Source organism: Microtus oregoni, unplaced genomic scaffold, assembly GCF_018167655.1.
Source record: "Microtus oregoni isolate MIOR12 unplaced genomic scaffold, Mior012 000046F_ref0000063, whole genome shotgun sequence".
NCBI classification, from domain to species: Eukaryota; Metazoa; Chordata; class Mammalia; order Rodentia; family Cricetidae; genus Microtus; species Microtus oregoni.
Genome location: NW_024543220.1, coordinates 18,304,672 through 18,323,992, shown reverse-complemented (window position 1 = coordinate 18,323,992; position 19,321 = coordinate 18,304,672). Strand labels below are relative to the sequence as shown.

The following is a 19,321-nucleotide window of genomic DNA, read 5'->3' as shown; positions in this document are numbered from 1 at the left end:
ACTCCTTCCTTTCTGCACCTCCAGGAGCAGCCACAGAGCTGAAAGGCAGTCAAGGGATACCCGGTGGAACTCCAGTTTATACCACTTAGAGCGGCTGAGTTTTCTGCTGAGAGTGTGTGGGGGTGTGGGGGGCCTGGCCAGGGTCCTTGGGGACACAGAGGCCGCGCCCCAGCTCCTACTGCCTGCATTGGAGAACACCCGGAAGTCTTGGCTGCTGGCCACCATTCTGTGATGAAATGGAGTTGGAAGAATGCTCAGCTTGCTGTTACAGCTGTTGCTTCAGAGACAGGGTGGGTGTCTGTTCCTTCCCTCACCCCCTCCTTACCCCCAGCCCCCCAGTTAACCTGCTCAAACCCTAAATCCATCAATTTAGCCATCAATTCCTGTTCCTTGGATGCCAAGAGTCCCCACTGGGGCCTTGATGGGCATATTACTTCTTTCTCTAGTCTTAAATTCTCTCACTTGACCTGCCCTGTTTTCATTGGTGTCTCTAGGTCCTTGCAAGTGTTTCAAAACTAACCCTTCTCTTGGGAGTTTCTTCCAATTGACCGACTGGAGCAGCAGTTAAGGCTCAGGAAGAAGGTAAAGGAAAATGTATGAGGTTCATCCAAAGGCTATGATGTCAATGGTGGGCTTCTGCCTCCTGTCCTACGGAGTCCAGCTCTGTGTAGAGGGCATGGCATTGCTTAGTGGCCTGTGGGGACATTCTAATCACCCCAAGTCCTTCAAAGTGAGGCTAAGGAGAGAGTCCTGCCCACAGCCTCAGTGGAGTCCAGGGGCTAAAACAGAGCTAGGGGCCAAGTTCTTGTTGTGCCTTGGGGCGCCACCATTATCAGGCATCCCCTCAGGCTATGTTCCGGGAGAGGCGGAGTCAGGACACTGAGGTTGCTCCAGCATAGCTCAGGCGCACACTTCTCCAGGTCAGTCCGCAGTTCTGTGCTTTGTGTGCTGAATAAACCAGGAGCTGGAGGCGGCTTGTCAATCCCGCAGTTTGCTCTGGTCCCATAAGAAGTGGGACGGGACCAGGACCACTCACGGCGCCCATGCTCCTTACTCTACTGCATTTACCCATCTTGGGTGCAGCTGGGGTACATGTTTCACCCATTTCAGTCGTGATGGGAGCGAGGCAGAGAGCTGTGCCCTGCGGGGTCCTGGAAGCAGGACCATGGAATGTGAGGGCTTGCGGGGCATTCTGTCTCATTGGCTTCATTTCTGTGGATGTTGGGTCTGATGGGATGGGCTTGGCTTCTCTAGGATGTCGTAGGTACCCCATATCTGTCTGGACCCTTCCAACCAGAGCAGCACCTAGGACCCCCAACCCAGGAAAGGTCTGCATTTATGCGAGAATATTTCTCCTTCCCAGCTCTGCACCAAGTCCAAGCCAGTATGGATCCCAGCTATCCTGGGACAGCAGGGACAGCTGCTCAGGCTTCCTCCAGGCCCTCAGTGTCCCAGCAGGATGCTAAATGAGTGACTCCAAGGGAGGGCATGGTGCCTGGAGCCTGTGCCCTAAGGGAGGGTGGAGGAGGGCGTGGTGCCTGGAGCCTGTGCCCTAAGGGAGGGTGGAGGGCAGTCTCAGGACCAGGAGGAGCCTGGAGGCAGGAAGTAGCCCTCAGGGAAGTCCCCTCAGTAGATGGGAAGGAACTGGACCAAAAGGAACAGGTTAGCTACAGAAGAGGAGGGGCAGGAACTCGGTCCAGGCAGATACCTGAGAATGAGAGGCCAAAACATCACCATAAAAACAGGTGCCCAACAGCCAGCAGGCAGGAAGGTGGCGAGGATCACCCTGAGATGAACACTGGAAAGTAGCCGGTGCCAAGGATGGCCACCCTTAGTCCCATTCAGAAGGGCTCACCAGAGGGGACAGAGCTCAGCCACTCTCTCCCCAGCACTGGCTTCACCTCATTCATCCTTTCCCTGCCCTCGGCCTGGGGTTCCCAGCAATAATTCAAAGTGGGACCGGACCCCACTCCAGCGCTGCTTCCAGCTGTCACTCGATAGATTCTGTGGCTTCCTTCCTCAGTTTCCCCAGTAACGAAAGAATCTAGATGGACAGAAATGTCTTCCCATTCGTTCTCCACGAAGCTAGCAATCCTAGAGAAGGGAGTACAAGCATGGCCTCAGCAAAATCCCCACACCAGCCAGACACATGCCAAGTGCCCTGTAAGAGCCCATTCAGCGGAGTGAAGAAATAGAAACACAGAGGCCATGGGCCTGGCTCAAGAGCCCAGAACTTTAAGAGTGAAGAAATGGCACCTGGCAGCCTGGACATGAACAAAACCACACACATCCACTCTCGTGTAATGACATGCCATAGCTTGACCACAGGGTCTACACTATGTGGCTTCTCTAGCCTCAGCCAGCGGGCCCTTCCTGGCCCTACTGTCTCTATGCTGTCTCCAGTTACTGCCACCCTCCCCCAAGGTTGAGTGCAGTGGCAATGATGCCCTGTGATGAAACAGCCCCAAGGCATGTCCCCAACTGTCCTCACATCAAGTGTGGGGAGTCATCAATCAATGGCTGTCTAAAGGGCAGGGCTGTGTTGTTTGGATCAGAATCCAGCTGCAAACAGCTGGAGACCAAGTCCCTCTCTAGCAGCCGGGCAGTCATGTGCACACATCTGTGCCCCTGCGTTCTACGTCTCCAAGTTAATCCCCCACGACGCTCACATCTGTCGTAGACGTGCCCAGTGAACAGTCTGCTTGAAAATTCCCTAATGTGATTTCATGCCTCCAAGTGTCGCTGGAAAATCCCAGGACAGAGTCCAGAACCCTTCCCCTGCATGTGCGGGGAGAGGGGACTCAGCCCCAGGGCAGGGAAGACTCAAGCCATGTCCTCGTCCCCTGTCTCACTCAAATGGTTATTCCTCGAACCTCTTGCCTGGCAGGCTGGCTGTGCACCCAGGGACTCAGCAAGAAATTCCTGGGCGAAGCCAGGAGCCAGGGGTGGAAGCAATGAAATGGCAGCAGCTCCTATTTCAAAGGACGTGTGTAGGAGGGCAGAGGCCCTCTGGCCCTGAGTGGCCACTGTGCCCAGCACTCACTCATGCTTAGCATTCCCTGACCTTGCCGCTCATTTCAGAAACAAAATATTCAGCAATTCCCTCACGAGCACCATGGATGGATCCATAGCTCAGGCCCAAGCTTTGGCTTCCATCAGGAGTCTTGTGCAATCCATACATATGCACATGTGCACACACTCACGGACACACATTCCCACACAGGTGTACTTACACACACACACACACACACACACACGTACATGCCTATTCAATACACTCAAACACACATGCTCATGCTCACACAGTCACACATACACAAATGCTCATAAAAACGCATGTGTATTCAGGGAGCCAAGGTCCGAGCCTACCAGAGGCTGTCGTCTCTGTCACACCCAGCCCCACCCAGTCCTTTGTAAAGGGTCCCATCTGGTATCACTCTGTGTGCCCACAGGAGACCAGGTCAGGGTTTCAAATGCCATATCACCCTTTTGGGAGAGAGGACAGAAACTGAGGAGCTGGGAGCAGCACTAACCTACTTCCCTGCCACTGCCTGGTCAAGAGAGACCTCAGGCCCTTTGGAGAGGGACCGAATAGTGTTATGTAGGATGCAGGATCTGTGAGAGACATGGAGGCTGCCTGGCCCAGATGATAGCAGCCACAAGGCCAGGGAGAGAACCCAAGCTAAAGAGAAAGAGATCCCTACACCCAAAGGAAAGGTAGAGGGGGCACTGTCTAAGGTTAAGAACCTGGTGAGGAGGAGAGAGGCCTAGGCTAGAGTCCCTGCCCATCTGACTCAGGTTCATTCCCTGGCAGGTGCAGGTTGAGGGCTGAACATGGGGGCTGGGGAGGGGGGCTGTGACCCTGGAGCAAACATCTGAGTTCTTGAGGAACTAACTCATCACAAGCTCAGTCACACTGCCCCCCCCCCCGGCAGCCACTGAGAGTACTGCCTATCAGCCCCCACTCCAGCTCCTAGAGAACAGGAAGAATTGATCAGAAACCTGGGGATCAACACACAGTGTCCCCCAGGAAAGCAAAGCCTCAGAAGCAGGCCTCCCGCACAGTCCAGATTCCCAACCCTCGGCCTGCAGCTCCCTTTCTTCTTTCCGGAAACTGTGAGAACAACTTTCCTAGAAGCCCACGTCCACTGGCAACCCGTGACTTAAGGAAAAGCCTGAGGCCTTCTTGGACCACGCCTGAGTCTGCCCTTGGGCTGGCTTTCCTGCTGTTGCCCATCACCTTGTGAGGAAACACGTCACTTCTACCCCTAGGCACCCGTGCCTGACTTGTTTGACATAGCCCAGGTAGTCTGTCAAGTCTAACCATCCCGGAAGCCATAGCTGAGGCTCCTCTTCGCAGAGCTACTATAGTGTGGAACCTGGAAAACAAGCCATTCCACGGGACCACACGTGTGCTGACCTCTAGAGAGCCGTGTTCTATCCAGCTCGCTTATGAGGCAACCGAGCAGCGAACATAGCGCAGAGGACTTCCTGAGACAGAGGGCCTACGTGGCCTCCAGGACTGGTGCAAGCTTCCCTACAACAGCCCACAGTCAATGCTAGTCCTCTCTTGGCCACTATAGTCACAAGTGACTCCTCCTGCCAACAGGGCTCAAGAGTTGGTCAAAGGGGACAGTAGCAAAACTCTGGGGAACAGTCACCTCTAGCGAACCTAGAAGCACTTGGGAGGACAAATGAGTTTATCTCAGTTTCAGAATCAAGGTACCAAGATAGGAGCGGTCCCTCACCCTTGCCTGCCAAGGTCCTTGGGTGTGCCACAGCAAGTTCTTGCCATGCAAGAAGCCACTCCCTCTGCACCATCAGTGCCAGCTCTGGAATGACAGGGACTCGAGGGTTCTTGGGCACTCGAGAGCTACCAAATCGGGAACCTAAAGGTACCATTTCAGCTGTGTTTCAATCCGGCAAATTCCCCCGCCAATGCCAGGAGCCCAGACTGTCCCTGCTACTCTGCTACTTCCTACTTGCAAACCCCCCTGGTCCTCCTGTGTGCCATGGCGCATTCCTATAGCTCAGCTAAACACAACCCCTACACTCCCAGCAAACACCAAATCTTCACTAGGACAGGGTCACTTTGCCTTGGGGGCCACACCCTCCTCCCATCACCATGGGGACAAGGGGGACAAGCACCCATCTGAAAGGAGTCATTAGCTCTGTGTGCATCATTCCTCCCAGCACTCAGTCCCTTCCAGAAGGTTCCACCCTCTCACTGCAGCAGCAAGACGCACCCCTGCCCCAAGCAAGGGTTTGTTCTGTCTTGTTGGCCCGTCTGGTCTGGTTTGGATTCCTGAATAATGCAGTCTTTTATTTTCATTAAAAACTCCAAGACACCCACATTTGAGCAGGAACTGGCTCTCAGCAGAGTGAGCCGTTAAGACAGAAGAGGCTGTGAGCCTCAGGGTGGCTCTGGGAGACAGCTGGGAGTTCAAGGGTCAGAAGCATGTCCATCACTGCCAGGTGGGTCATATCTTGTGCCGAAGCCACCCTAAGACAGCCCATAGTAATCTCTGGAGTCCACACATCTCCACGGGCCTCTCAGGGCTAGCCACTGCCTGTCCCAAAGCTGAGTAGGGAAGAACAGTGGTGGAGGAGCCAGGAAGCGGCCACTGCCTGCATTCCTCGTGGCTCTCCCCCATGTCCACCAGCCCGTGTGAACTAGACCACTCTGGTAAGATTCAGGTCTTCTGTGGACTCCTTCCTTCGGAAACAGAGGCCACATGGGGGCCTGAGAAGGTCAGTCAGCACTGGAACAGTGTCCTGGTCCCACTCACTGACTCAGTCAGACCTGGCAAGTGTCCCCAAGCCTCTGAGGGGACACTGTCATTCCATCAGGAGACAATTCATCTCCACTCTTCTCTGTGCCAGAAACAACCCCACCATCTGAGCACAGCCATAAACTCTCTCCCGGTCACTGCACTCATGGCAAAGTTTTCCAACACAAGGATAAAGCATGGACGCTCTGGTGATGCCCCTTTAAGGCTCCTCCACTCGGAAAGGGCTCACAGACAAGCTGCAGAAGCTCCACGGGCTTCACAGACCAGGCTCCACACCAGTCAGGCAGTGCCTTTTCTGGTCCCTGACTGGCCGTTAGAGTCCCCTGGAACTTTGCCAGAGAGTAAGAAGAGGTGGTTAGCTGGACGGTGGTGGTGGGTGCACTTCTTTAATCCAAGCACTCCGGTGGCAGAAGCTGGAGGATCTCTGTGAGTTCAAGGCCAGCCTGGTCTATAGCCCAAGTTCCAGGACAGCCAAGACTATACAGAGAAACCCTGTCTCAGGAAAGAAGGAAGAAGGGAGAGAGAAAAGGAAGAAGGGAGGAGGGGAGAGGAAAGAGGAAGAGGGGGAGGAGAAGGAGAAGGGGAAGGAGAAAAAGAGGAGGAGGAGGAGGCAGTGGCAGCAGCGGTGTGGTGGGGGTGGCAGCTAGACAATGAGAGGCCAGGTGACCAGGGCTGCACAACAAGGCTCCAGGCTCTTCCCTCCCTGGTAGCTCAGTCACTGAAAAGCCTGCACAGCACCCACACACACACATATACCCCCAAACCAAACACCAACATCCAAGGCAAAAGAGGACACGTTGCAACATCCCATGTAATTTTTAACCACCGGCCTAGAACCCTCCTTCTGTCTCCACTCAGTCCTGTAACCCTTCCCCTACCAGGCAAGAGGCCAAGTCAACCCCCACCCCACCCCACCCCCATCATCATCACCCAGGCCCTGGTAGAGCACGGGAGACTGCAGGTGGGAAGGAGAATCTCCCAGTCCTCAATCCAGATTCTTCACTAGTGACATACCAGTGATACACTTTTGGCTCCGGATTAAAGGCCAAGCAGTGCCCAGTGCCACCCACAGGCTGAGGGTGTCTAGGAACACACAGGAAAGCTGTGTCCAGTGGGGTCTCCACTGAGCCTTCTTGAGGCAGGCAGCCAGGGTAATCAGGATGATGGACAGAAGCAAAAGGGGTTGGAGAGGGGTGGAAGGGGACACACGACAGGACCAGGCTTCCAGAGCTGTTCAGCCCTTTAGGTAGTCCTTTCCCCTGATCAACCATCGCAAAGACACATGGCCATCTGTCCAGAGATCTCAGCAGAAGCCGTTGAGATCATCACACTCCCCCAGATACATGGGTATCCAAAGATGCCTGTGTCTACCAAGTCAGGGTAAGGAGGAGGCTCCCAGTCATTGTCACCAACACATGCCACCATGCAGCCATTCTAGGAGGCCAAAACCAGATGAATTGGTGGTTCAGAGCACACAATGCTCTTATAGAGGACCCAAGTTCATTTTACAGTACCCTCATCAGGCAGCTCAGGACTGCCTGTAACTCCCATTCCAGTGAGTCTGACGCCCTCTTCTGGCCTCCACAGGCACTGCACACACACAATTTTTAAAATAATAAAATATTTTAAAATGAAACATATTTAAAGCATCTATAGCACATATTGGGATGATGGGGTAATGGGAACATCTGAATATCTCCTCTTCGTTGCATGGCAGACAGGTGTCACAAGCTTCTCAGGAAAGAGAATGATCAGAGGACACAAGCAAGAGTGCTAAGGGTGCAGCTTATCACAGGAAAAGGCCTGCAAGTGGACATACAAGGACGTGAGCCCATATGTGGACTCCCACGGCTGTGCGGAGACACAGACACAGGCATGGATATGCATACATTGGATTGTATGTAAGTGGCAGTATCCAGAGACACATGTTGCTCTCTGTGCATGAACTACAAGTAAATGACAGTGTGCAGAGAGATACATATGGCTCTGTGTGCCTGGGTTCCATTTAAACAGAAATGTACAGAGAGACATGTGTGGTTCTGTGTATGTGGATTGCATGTGTACATGTCTGGGTACGTTCATGAATATATATATATATATATATATATATATATATGTGTGTGTGTGTGTGTGTGTGTGTGTGTGTGTGTGTGTGTGTGTGTTGTGGTCGGAAAGAAAATGACCCCCAAAGGGAGTAGCACTATTAGGAGGTGTGGCCTTGTTAGAGTAGGTGTGGCCTTGTGAGGAAGAGTATCACTGTGGGGTGGTATCACTTTGAGGTCTCCTATGCTCAAGCTACTCCCAGTGTTACAGACCACTTCCTGGTGTTGGCACGATGTAGGACTCTCAGCTCCTTCTCTAGCACCATGTCTGCTTGCACACCACCGTGCTCCTCACCATGATAACGGACTAAACCTCTGAAACTGTAAGCCAGCTCCAAGGAAAGGTTTTCCTCTACAAGAATTGCTGTGGTAATGGTGTCTCTTCACAGCAATAGAACCCCTGGCAAAATGGTATAGTATATGCTATGCACAGGTGATACTTCTGTGTACAGATATTCATGTACATGGATATGTGTTGGTGTGTGCACAGGGAAGAGGGAGCCTTTAAGAAATGTGGCTAAAGCCGGGTGGTGGTGGTACATGCCTTTAATCCCAGCACTCAGGAGGCAGAGGCAGGCGGATGTCTGTGAGTTCGAGACCAGCCTGGTTTATAGAGCGAGTTCCAGGACAGTCTCCAAAGCTACAGAGAAACCCTGTCTCGAAAAACCAAAAGAAATGTGGCTAAATTTCCCGTGGATCCAAAAGAATGCAGCAATTGTTTATTAGGGAAACAGGTTTCTTTCTGATCCTCTTGGGACACTCCTTCCTCTCTTCCCCTCAGGGACTCAAGATGACTCAGCAGAGGTGGGAAGAGATGCATCACCCCCCAGGGCTCAAGACATTCTTCCTACAGAGCCTTCAAAACCACCAGGCAAAGTTTCAGGAGAAGTTGAGTGAGATACTGCCTTACAACTAAACTAGAGAGCGGTGAGTGGGGGCCCACGAGGGACCTAACCTCTCAGAGTTGAAATTTAAGTTCACTTGCCCAAAACCAATCTGAGTGTTCCCTGATGACAGCAGACTCTAGAACCATCCACACCTGTCCCAAACACAGCCTTCAAGAACCAAGATTATTTAGCTATTCTGGATCCCACGAGGCTCTGCACAGCTGGAATTCTGGTGAGAGTTGCGCGGATCTGTAAGCAGCTGGGCTGCACTGCTGACGCCTTCTCAGAATGTCCTTGATTGCTGTTGTTTAATGTTTGTGTTGTTCAATGGTTTCAAAATACACTTTACACTTTTTTTGTTAACTTTATCCCTTGATATTTTATGAATTTTTGAAGCTATTATAAGCAGGCTTTTTCTCTCGACTTTTGAGGGCTGTCTGTTGCCAGGGTACACACGCGCTGGCTCTTGACTATGGCTCTGGTGTCCTGCAAGCTTGCAGAACTCATTAGTCCTGACTGCTTCCTGGTGGAGTCCTTGGGACTTTTTATAATTCAAGGCCCAGAATCTACAAACAGAGATGGTTTCACTTCTTGCTTCCCAGTGTGGGTGTCTTTTATGTCCTTTTCTTGCCTAATTGGCCTGGCTGCTCCTTCGGGACCGTGGTGAATGGTGAATAGGAGGGGTGAGAGCGGACAACCCTGCCTTGTTCCTGACCTCAGAGGGAGTGTCCAGCTTTAGCTGGGTTAGCGCTCCGTTTTCCATAAATGTCATTTAATAAGCTGATAAAATTCTTTCGGGGGGGGTGGATTTTGCCAAATGCATTTTCTGGATCTTTTAAGAAATCCACAAGATATTGTTACTCTATTGATATAATGTGTTGTATTAATTTCAAGATGTTAAGACAACCTTGCTTTGCTAGGGTAAATCCCACTTGGTCATTGGTATATAATCTTTCTGATGTATTGCAGTCTTGACTGGCCTGAAGTTTGCTCTGTAGAGCAGGCTGCCTTGAAACTCAGAGACTCACCTGCCTCTGCCTCCCAAATGATAAAATTAAAGGTGTGCACCACCCATGTCTAGCCTGATTTGCTATCATTTTGTTAAATTTTTCTGTCTCCATGTTCATGTTTGTTACTGTAGTTCTTTCTTTCTTTTTCTTTTTCTTTTTCTTTATTCCTTCCTTCCTCCCTCTTTCCCTCCCCCCCTTTCCTTCTTTCAATGTCTTTGCCTAACTTTGCTACCAGGAATAATCTTGTTTTATCTCAAAAATGAGTCGGGGGTGGGCCAGCTGGGGCTACATGGTGAATCCCTGTCTCTCTGGGAGTGTGGGGAGTCCCTATTCTTATGTCTTTTGAGAGTTCCTGAAGAGCTGGTAGGTGGCTGGTTTTTCTTGACAGACCGTTTTCGAGTTATTCAGTCTCCCTTCCTGCTTTTGGTTTGTTGTCTCACTTCCTTTTCCTGTTGCCAGGATTAAAGACCCTGACAAGAGTAACTTCAGGGAGGAGAGACTGACTTAGCTCACAGCTCTCAGATCCATCACAGCAGAAAGCTAAGGCACCATGAATGAGTCAGAAGCAACTAGGCACAGTATAGCCAAGTCAGAATAGCGCATGCTTGCCAGCGCTCAGCTCACCATCTCTGGGATAGAGATACAGTCCAGGATCCCCTGCCAGAGAACGGTCCCAGCCGAAGATGGGTCTTCCCCTATTAATTAATGTAGTCAGGCAATCCCTGGCAGGCACGCCCAGAGACCTCTCTCTCAAGTGTTCTAGATTCTGTCCAGTTGACAGTTAACACTCACACATGTCGATCAAGTGTCCATTTCTTGCTGACTCAGTTTAACAAGATAGTATCGTTGTAGGAACACGTTCATTTCACTGATCACGTAAGTTGATTTCATCTGTTCGCAGCCCCTGTGTTAGAGCAAAGCTGGGGGACCGAGATGTCTGAGTTTCAACACTTAACTGCAAAGGCACCATAGAGTTGGACAAGCAGAGGTGTACAAATCGGAACAGCAGAACCAAAAGAAACCTACGGCTACGGTTTGCTGCCTCTTGATGTGAGCACCAAGACTGGCCAGTGGGGAAGAAGTCACCTTTGAACAGATAGTACAGTAAGGCAGGCATGTGTCAGGGACGATGCCAACCCCAGCCTCACACCATTTACCAAAGAAGACTCAAAGGTAAGAGCTAAACACACAAAACTCTTGGAAGAGGAGATGGGAATAAACCTTCGTGCCCTTGGATGTGGCAAATTCCTACACATGACCACAAACAGCTTGAGCAACAAAGGAAAGAAAGGCAGACCATGCCTCAGGGGCATGAAATGTCATCAAGAATGGAAGAAAGCAGGCTGGAGAGATGGCTCAGAGGTTAAGAGCATTGCCTGCTCTTCCAAAGGTCCTGAGTTCAATTCCCAGCAACCACATGGTGGCTCACAACCATCTGTACTGAGGTCTGGTGCCCTCTTCTGGCCTGCAGGCATACATGTAGACAGAATATTGTATACATAATAAATAAATTTATTAAAAAAAAGTTTCTTTAAAAAAAAAAAGAATGGAAGAAAGCCTTGCATGTGTGTGCTTGATAAGGATTTGTAGCTGGGATATACAAAGAACTCACAACACAAAAGTAGTTCGCCAATTCTATTATTAGTATCAAGGAATCCAAATAAACACCATTTTCAACAGAGATAAACTACCAGTACAGTCAAAGACGCTAAACCCTCAGCCACTGAAAACGCAAGTTTTCACCCACTGAGGCTTCCAGTCAAAAGGACGGAAAGATGGCAGAGCCGGGAAGCTGGCCCAGTGCAAACAGCCAATCACTCATCTGCTTCTGACCAGCGTGAATGTGGTCCGTTGAACAATGGAATATTATCCAGCCACATAAAGGAATGAAGCACCGGCATGTGCTATGCTATGGATGACAGATGATCTAGACTTCCCCAGAGACACCTTGCTGAGTGAAAGGAGCCAGACGCCGTGAGTCATTCACACAGAATACCCAGGATTGGCAATACTCCGGCAGAAAGCCAGAAACTGACGGAGGGGAAGAGGAGGGGAGGGGCTGAAAGCCAAACGGTTTAAGGAAACGTTCTAAAGTTGATAGTATTACCTCGGAATGCGCCAGAAACAATGAATTATATCTCTAAATGAGTGGGTTGCAGGCTTGTGAATAACGTCAACAAAGCTGTAAAAAGCAAGAAAACACCCACATTTCCAAACCCCAAGATCCTTAATCTGCATGTATTTGATCTTTAATGAGGCTGGTGTTTCTCGAGGATTTCACGAAATGTTTCTTTCACATCTCTTCGGTCTCGTTTTCTAAGGAAGTTATTCATAATGTCCTTAAATTACAAGTTCCCTTAGTGATACAGTTAACAAGCTTTCCCAACGCAACAGCGGCCTTTTCAGGAACCAGACTGCTGCTAAGGGCCTCTGCGGCCCCCACCGCGCCTCATCCTAAAGGAGCCACATGGGCTCCCAGCGCTTGAGGCTTGCTTTAGACATAGCTGCCGGGATCAGACCCTCCACCCACTATCACATAAACCCCCTACCATGACAACAGAGAGGACAGTAGCACTCTGTGCCCTTCTCCTCCTCCCATCATATGGACACATTTTCCTTTAGCCTTCAGCAACTACACCCTGGCTGCTCTGGGTTTTTGGATGTACCACACAATGGACGGTCTCAGTATCACAGCCTTAGAGCGCTAGCTATGGAGAAGCCCACTGCAAAATGCAAAAAGGTGGCTGTGGGTGACCATCAGGACAACTATGGGAGGGGAGGGAGCACAACAGCCTAGGCAGAGATGACATTTCCTTCCTAGGAGCCTTGGGGCTGTGATGCCAGGCCCCTGTGAGATGCACCGTGGGTTGGGCACATACCAAGGGCACTGCCCTGCTGCCCAGAATCAGCTGTCCCTCTCTGTGACCTCACACAGAGAGACTGGGCTTTCCCCCAAGCCAAGACTCTTGACCCAGCAAATTAATATTTGACTGGACACAATCACCTCATCCTTCACATGGGAGGGCAATGGCTCTCGTGGGGCGTGACTCTCACGCACCAAGTATAGGCACAGCACCGTCCTCACTTCCAGGACCTGAGTACCTAGGAGAACACACGGACCAGAGCAGAGGCAGGAGCCTGAGGCCTCCTGCCCAGGGTGGGGGTCCTCGGTAGTTGTGGGCTGCAGATGGTAAATAGCACGGAGGCCTCCTGGATGCCCTGGCTAGAAAGCCTTGGTGAATGCCCCATTTGGCTTTTAAGGCTTTAACAGTTGTTTATTAACTGGATCCTTTCACGGAAGGATGGAGCACATATTCACGCTACTAGATTCCCAAGGGTGGGGAGACGAGGGCTTGCCGTAATTGGGTTAGTGGGGCCTCAGTAAGGCCATGGGGTCAGGCACACCCTGGAGCCAGGACCCACACTGCATTACCCACAATTCTCTTACAAATCTAATACCTTTGCGATCCCACAGCCATGGCCTGGGCCTGCCTGGGCCACTCAGCGGTCCAGAAGGTTGGCTGGCTCTTGAGACTATCACTTTCTGGGGCCTGGGAACCTCAAGATTATGCTAAGCATAGACACTATTGCTTCCAAAGAAACTGGATCTGGCCTGGAGTTATAGCTATCACTTGACACAAGGCAAGTGTCTTCTTCCCGTGTACACATACGATGGGAGTAGGGACCCAGAGTCTGTGGCTGCCTGTCAAGGCCATTGTCAGCAAGGCTTCCCAGACACCTGACCTGCAGCTGGCCAGGGCAGAGTGAAGTCCCTGGGAATCAGGACAGTGATAACAGGGAGGGTGCAGCAACAGGAGCTGATGTGGGATTCCCCTCTGTATGATTGGTTAGTAAAGAAGCTGCTGTGGCCTATGGCAGGGTAGAATAGGGCTAGGACGGAAACTAAACTGAACGCAGGGAGAAAGAAGGCGGAGTCAGGCAGACACCATGGAGCTGTCAAAGGAGAAAGATCCAAGCCAGCCGCCAAGGAAACAAGACATGCAGAAAACTGAGATAATGCCAGAGCCTCACGGCAATACATAGACTAATAGAAATGGGTTGATTTAAGATGTAAGAGCTAGCTAGACATATGCCTGAGCCATTGGCCAAACAGTGTTGTAATTATTATAGTTTCTATGTGATTATTTGGGTCTGGGTGTCCGGAAAACTAAAGTACAGTCTCCGTTTACAAGGAACCACAATCCCTCCTATATCCACACCCATCTAGACCCCTTTCTCTTCCAAGACTACCCCAGTGCCTGGGATATATCCAAGTCTATCTATTGGGGAAACACACAGCACAGCGTGGGAACCCTATCACCATGGAGGAACTGGCTGAACTAGCCAGGCTAAGCGCTCAAATGAGGATGGACTGGAAGCCAGAGGGGCCATGGCAATGCAGCTGATGCAGTCAGGAACTACACAGCCTCATGACTTCTTTACAATCACGAGTTCAAAGCCCACAAGCAGACTTTAGATTCAGGGAGAAAAAGAGAGCCAGGCTCTGGAGAAGACTCTGGTTTTATTCACATCCATCGCATGCAGTGGCCAGGGGGGCAGTGGCCGGCCATGCACTGCAATATCCAGGCACAGGCTGCCCCTCCAGATAGCCAGAAACAAAGCCTGTCCACACAAAGTCCACACAAAGTCACACTGTTTGAGCAGTTGATCACAGCCCTCTGGGGACGATGCTAGGTGTTCCTGGGGACAGCTTTGGGGAGCACCCTACAAGGTCTGACCTCTCCTCTGGATGGACCCCGCCCCAGCCCTGTCTCACCTGTTCCTCTGCATCCACACTCTCCCCTGCATTCTGTAGGGGATCCAAAGCGGGTGAGGAGTATGGAGACCAGCCAGATGCTGCAAGAGAGCCACTAATGCACGGGATGTTGCCAGCTCCTCTCTGTCCTATCCGTTCCCTCCGGGGGGCCACACGGGGGCTCTTCCTTCACTGTATCTATGGCCGGACCCTCCTATGCTCACCAAAACCTCCCCTTGGAGACTCCCACACCTGGTGCCTCCAGGCCCATGGAAAGTAGATAAATGTTGGACCTTGGTTCTGTTGACTTTAATAGCTGGTATGGAAAGACAAACTTGGGGCTGGAGCTGATCTCTCTTCAGCGTTCCAGGGCTAATGGGAAAGAGGAAAGTGTTCGGGTCACTGTGGAAGCCGAGCTTCCTTGTCTCACCCAGGACCTGTGGACAGCCATGCAAGGACAAAGGAACGTGGCAAGTGTAATCCCTCAATGATCCCAAAATGAGACCCCCTGGATGACCAGGTTGGGCCTGGATTTGACAATCATTATTTCGAGGGGGATGCAGACCCAAGAGGACATCACGTGAGAACAAAGGCAGAGGGTTACACTGACATGGCCACATCCCAGGGACCCTGGGGCAGCCAGGATGAGGCCTGCAGTCCTGTTTGCAGCTGTTTAGGATGTGGAATTTGCTATGAGGCCCCAAAGGCACAGTGGGAGCGGGAAGAAAAGGCTGAACTTGCAGGGTCACAGTGGCCCCTGCTGGAGGCAGCCTAGGCTGGCATGTGGTCATTGCTCTAATTCACATCACATGACTGTAATCTCATTTTACCAGGCGTCCTGGCCAAGGAGTGGCCAGATGTCCAGCTGGGCCTCGCTGTCCACAAGCCTCCTTTCCGCTCCACACAGGGCAGCCCTTTGATTTCCTTGGGCCTTGGCCACCGTCCCAGGCTGTTCATTAAGCAAAGGGGGCCCAGCCCTGGTACCTTACCTGTCAGAGGCCCCATACCCCAGAGCCACAAACAAAGGCTTCTGCACATTTTATTCCTCAGAACGCTCTGTTTGAAAACTTAACGACAGTAGTATGGGCAGATATACATGGTGAGAACAGAAAAATATCCAGGGACCCCACAGCTGGGACCGAAGCGGGCTTTCCCTTTCTTCTTTCAGTCGTGGGGAAACGGAAGAGGCAGAGGCAAGAATGGGACTTGGAAGAGTGGGAAGGGAATATCCGGGGATAAGCTGTCACCACCTGAGTGTGCCCGCACACTGCCAATCTTCCATGCAGAGGCACCTGCTAGCCAGCCCAAGCCAGAGCTAACAGCAGAGCTGGGGTTTTTCTCGCTATCTATCCTTTCTCTATTCTCTTGCCTTCTTTCCCCTGACAAGTTGCTCTCAGTGCTGGCACTTTAACCACACATCAATATGGCCCCAGGACCTGGTCCCCTCAAAAGCTACCCTGGGATTCTACCTCCAGGCAAAACCACAATATCTTCCACCTTCCATGATCCCCCTCAACTGGCCCCAGGGAGTCTGAGGCCTCTCCACACACAGACCTGAGAGCTACTTGGACCCTGAGGGCCCAAAGTGTCTCCCCTAGGAGAGTCCCCTGTGCTCTCCAGAGCTATTCACACAGGGTGCTCATGTGGGCACAAAAAGTCTGCTCGGCCTCCCACACTGCTCACGCAACAGAGGCCGGGAATGTCGGCCTACTAAGGGATCAGGTGGGGAGACATGCCAAAGGCACAGAGAGAAGAAAGGCATCTGATGGCACTAACTCTTTGCCAGACAGTGACTAACAACAAAGATCTGGAAGCTGTGGAGAATTCTGCCCTCATCCAGCAACAGGAAGTTGTGGAAATTCCCAGGGCCAGGACGAGGGCAAGAGGCCCTTGGCAGTCTGTGTCCTGGAGACCCGTTGCTGTTTTAGCATGGTTGGAAGAAAGCGTCTCCTGAGGGAGGGGGCCACACTGTGCCTGGGCCCATGGCCAACGGTCAATTCTGTTTTCCTGGATGGCCATCCGACTCTTTGAAAACGTCTAGGTGATTCTCAAGCACAGCTGGGTTTGTCCTGAAGCCTCGGCAGGAGGGTAGGGACAAAGGTCCCTGGTTACTGGAGGTCAGTTATCTCTGGACCCCAGCCTGGACAGCTCACTTCCTCACAGTGGTAGCTCGGAAACCCACCAAGGGCCTACTAAGCCAATGCTGGCAGCTGATTTCCTGTCTGGTCACTAGCCACCTCGCCAGGTGGCACATGGTCAAGGATCACAAATAATTCCACCTAGAATCCATGGAATGCAATTAGGAAGGTTCAGGGATGCCAGAAACCAAGCAACCCAGCAGGGCCGGGCCACACACCCCTCATTCTCCATCTCCTGCAGCCTGGAAGCCAGGTGGGAGACACCTGGGCGTCAGCCAGCCCAGCCTTGGCATCCCAAATCTGCTTCCCACCAGCTCTGGGTCACTGACAACATGGGAGAAGTGGGTGGGTGGCCCAGGCCCTCACCCAAACATTTCCCAGGGGCTTTCTCCAAGTTCCACCCACACCACTGAGGTTGCTGAACCGCAGGCACGCCATGATTCACTGAGCAGGACCTAGTGAGCACTGAGCTGCCCACATGAGTCTCTTCTGAGAAACCTTCAAAGTCGGGCTTGGGCATCCTGAAGTGTGACAGCCTCCACATGTCCACTGAGGCAGGGACCCCAGGAAAACACTGTGGATCTGCAAACCCCAGGAGGTGCAGTCCTGCAGGCAAGACTGTCCAGACAGGCTCTCCACCTAGGCGCACACTAGCCACTAGAGGGAGATGCAGACACAGCATTTCTCAGCTGCTTGCAAGCTTTTCAACTAAGGTGTTTGCTTTGGCTCTTGGCAGGATACTGTGTCAGGAAAGAAACCTCATACAGTAATTCAGAAAGTGAGAGAATAACTTCTCAGCCCACAAAGCACACATAACACCTCTGTGCACACCTCCTCTGCTCTCACACACTCACACACATACACACACCGATGTGTCAGAGAGCAACATACGCCCACACTGACAATAGATACACGCACAGAACACAGCGACACACCCCACAAACTACACACAGACAGACACACAGGTACGTACATACGTGCCAGAAACACACTAGACACAGGCCCGCTGCACAGGCACACCTAGGAGGCGCCCATAGGCAGAGATGGAGCCTGATCCCTATGGTGCCCTGCCTTTATCCAGGACGTGTCGGGCCACCCTCAGATGAAGGCATATGGGCAGTTCCAGTCGGTCCAGCAGCTCTGAGCCTCCATCCCACCTGCATCACAGCCTGATCAAGCAGAGCTGCAAGCATGGTGTTGTGCCGTCTCCATCCCACCTGCATCATAGCCTGGTTGAGCATCACAGAGCTACAGTATGGTGTTGTGCCGTCTCCCGGCAGATGGCACAGGGCAAACTCCAAGATTGGGTAGGACCCTGGGGTGAAGGCATGGAGACCCTAGAATCCAGACAGCAAAGCACAGAGCAGCTCCCTTGCCCTACGCTCCACACTAGGAGAGAACTTGGTCCCTCCACCAGTGCTGGGGAGGAACCCAGGCCTCCTGCCCACCTAACTGGGTAAGCACTCTCTGATTGAGCCACCGCTCAGCCCAGCCTGGCTGAAATGATCCATTTTATCTTTTCCTCTGTGAGCTCAGCAGAACTATGCCCACAGGCCTGTCCTAATCCTTGGGGGCTATGACTGCTGTGCTTCCTGGCAGCAATTCCTCTGCAAGGGGACGTAAGGGACACTGCAGGGGTCTTCACTCTGGAAGCCAGGGAGATGAGGCAGCCTAACCCACAGGGTTCCCTTAGGAGGGAAGAGAGAAGAGGTCCAGTTTGAAGGACTCCCCACCAAGGCCATGCTAGCCTCGAGGCAGAAGAATCACAGGGGGTGAGTGGCTTCTAAGTGACAGAAAAGGCAGACCGGCTTCCCAGCAGGAACCTGCCTGTCACACTTCCTGACTGTAGCCAGTCACACACATTTCCTGCTTCCAGCTGGGCACTGATAAACACTTAAGCCAAAGGACTCAAGGTTGCTTATTAGAGCAGCCTCAGGAGGCCCAGTCTTACCTGTGTGAGGCTGTGTGAGCCTCCTCTGCAGCCTTGACCGATCTCCGGGATCCAGAGTTTCTGTGCCTGTCTCCACCCTGCGCCACTCCCACCGTCCCCTGTCCCAGTGACTCCCAGTTGTCTTCTGAGGCCTCCTCTGCAAGAACGTCTCTGTGTGAGGCCCTGGGATATCCTAAATGAGATTTGAGTGTTTCTTGGACTTCCTATTCATATCAGGACTCTGGGCCCCGCTTCTCTGATCATGGGAAGGGCTGGTCCTGCCCCTTGTCTGTAATTGACAAATAATCCTGTAAAATACAATAAAACTGTCTCGGCCACGCCAAGTAGCCATAAAGGTTTCAAGCATGTCACTTTTTAAACTAATCTCTGAACAAGCACTTTGTGGACTGCCCTAGGCTCAGGCCTCATCCTGAGGAGCCTTGGGTTTCCATCTGGAAGTCATCGTTACAGGCCAGCGTGGAGCATCTTCCAGCTGCAGACGGGTCTGCTAATGCCATTCGGCAAACACGCTGTCCTCCGAAAGAACTGAACAGAGGCTTCATCCCACGTGAGGCCCGGGAACTGTGGGCTGGCTCCACACAGAGGCCTCAGAAGCACACAGAGATCAGCAGCCATCAAAGGACCCAGGAATCCACCTTTCCCTTTGTGGGGAAGAAGCTGCCCACACACAAGACCAGAGCCCAGG

General features: G+C 52.0%; 1 protein-coding gene and 1 long non-coding RNA gene across 2 annotated transcripts in view; one reads left to right on the top strand and one right to left on the bottom strand.

Moving 5' to 3' along the window:
* Col18a1 (collagen type XVIII alpha 1 chain) overlaps positions 1-19,321 on the bottom strand; it is a 107,767-nt gene that overhangs the window by 56,730 nt on the left and 31,716 nt on the right. The gene's annotated exons all lie outside the window — the stretch shown is intronic.
* On the top strand, positions 89-8,799 carry LOC121435225. The gene is made up of 3 exons (XR_005972559.1): positions 89-290; positions 495-582; positions 8,676-8,799. It is a non-coding gene; the product is annotated as an uncharacterized LOC121435225 (long non-coding RNA).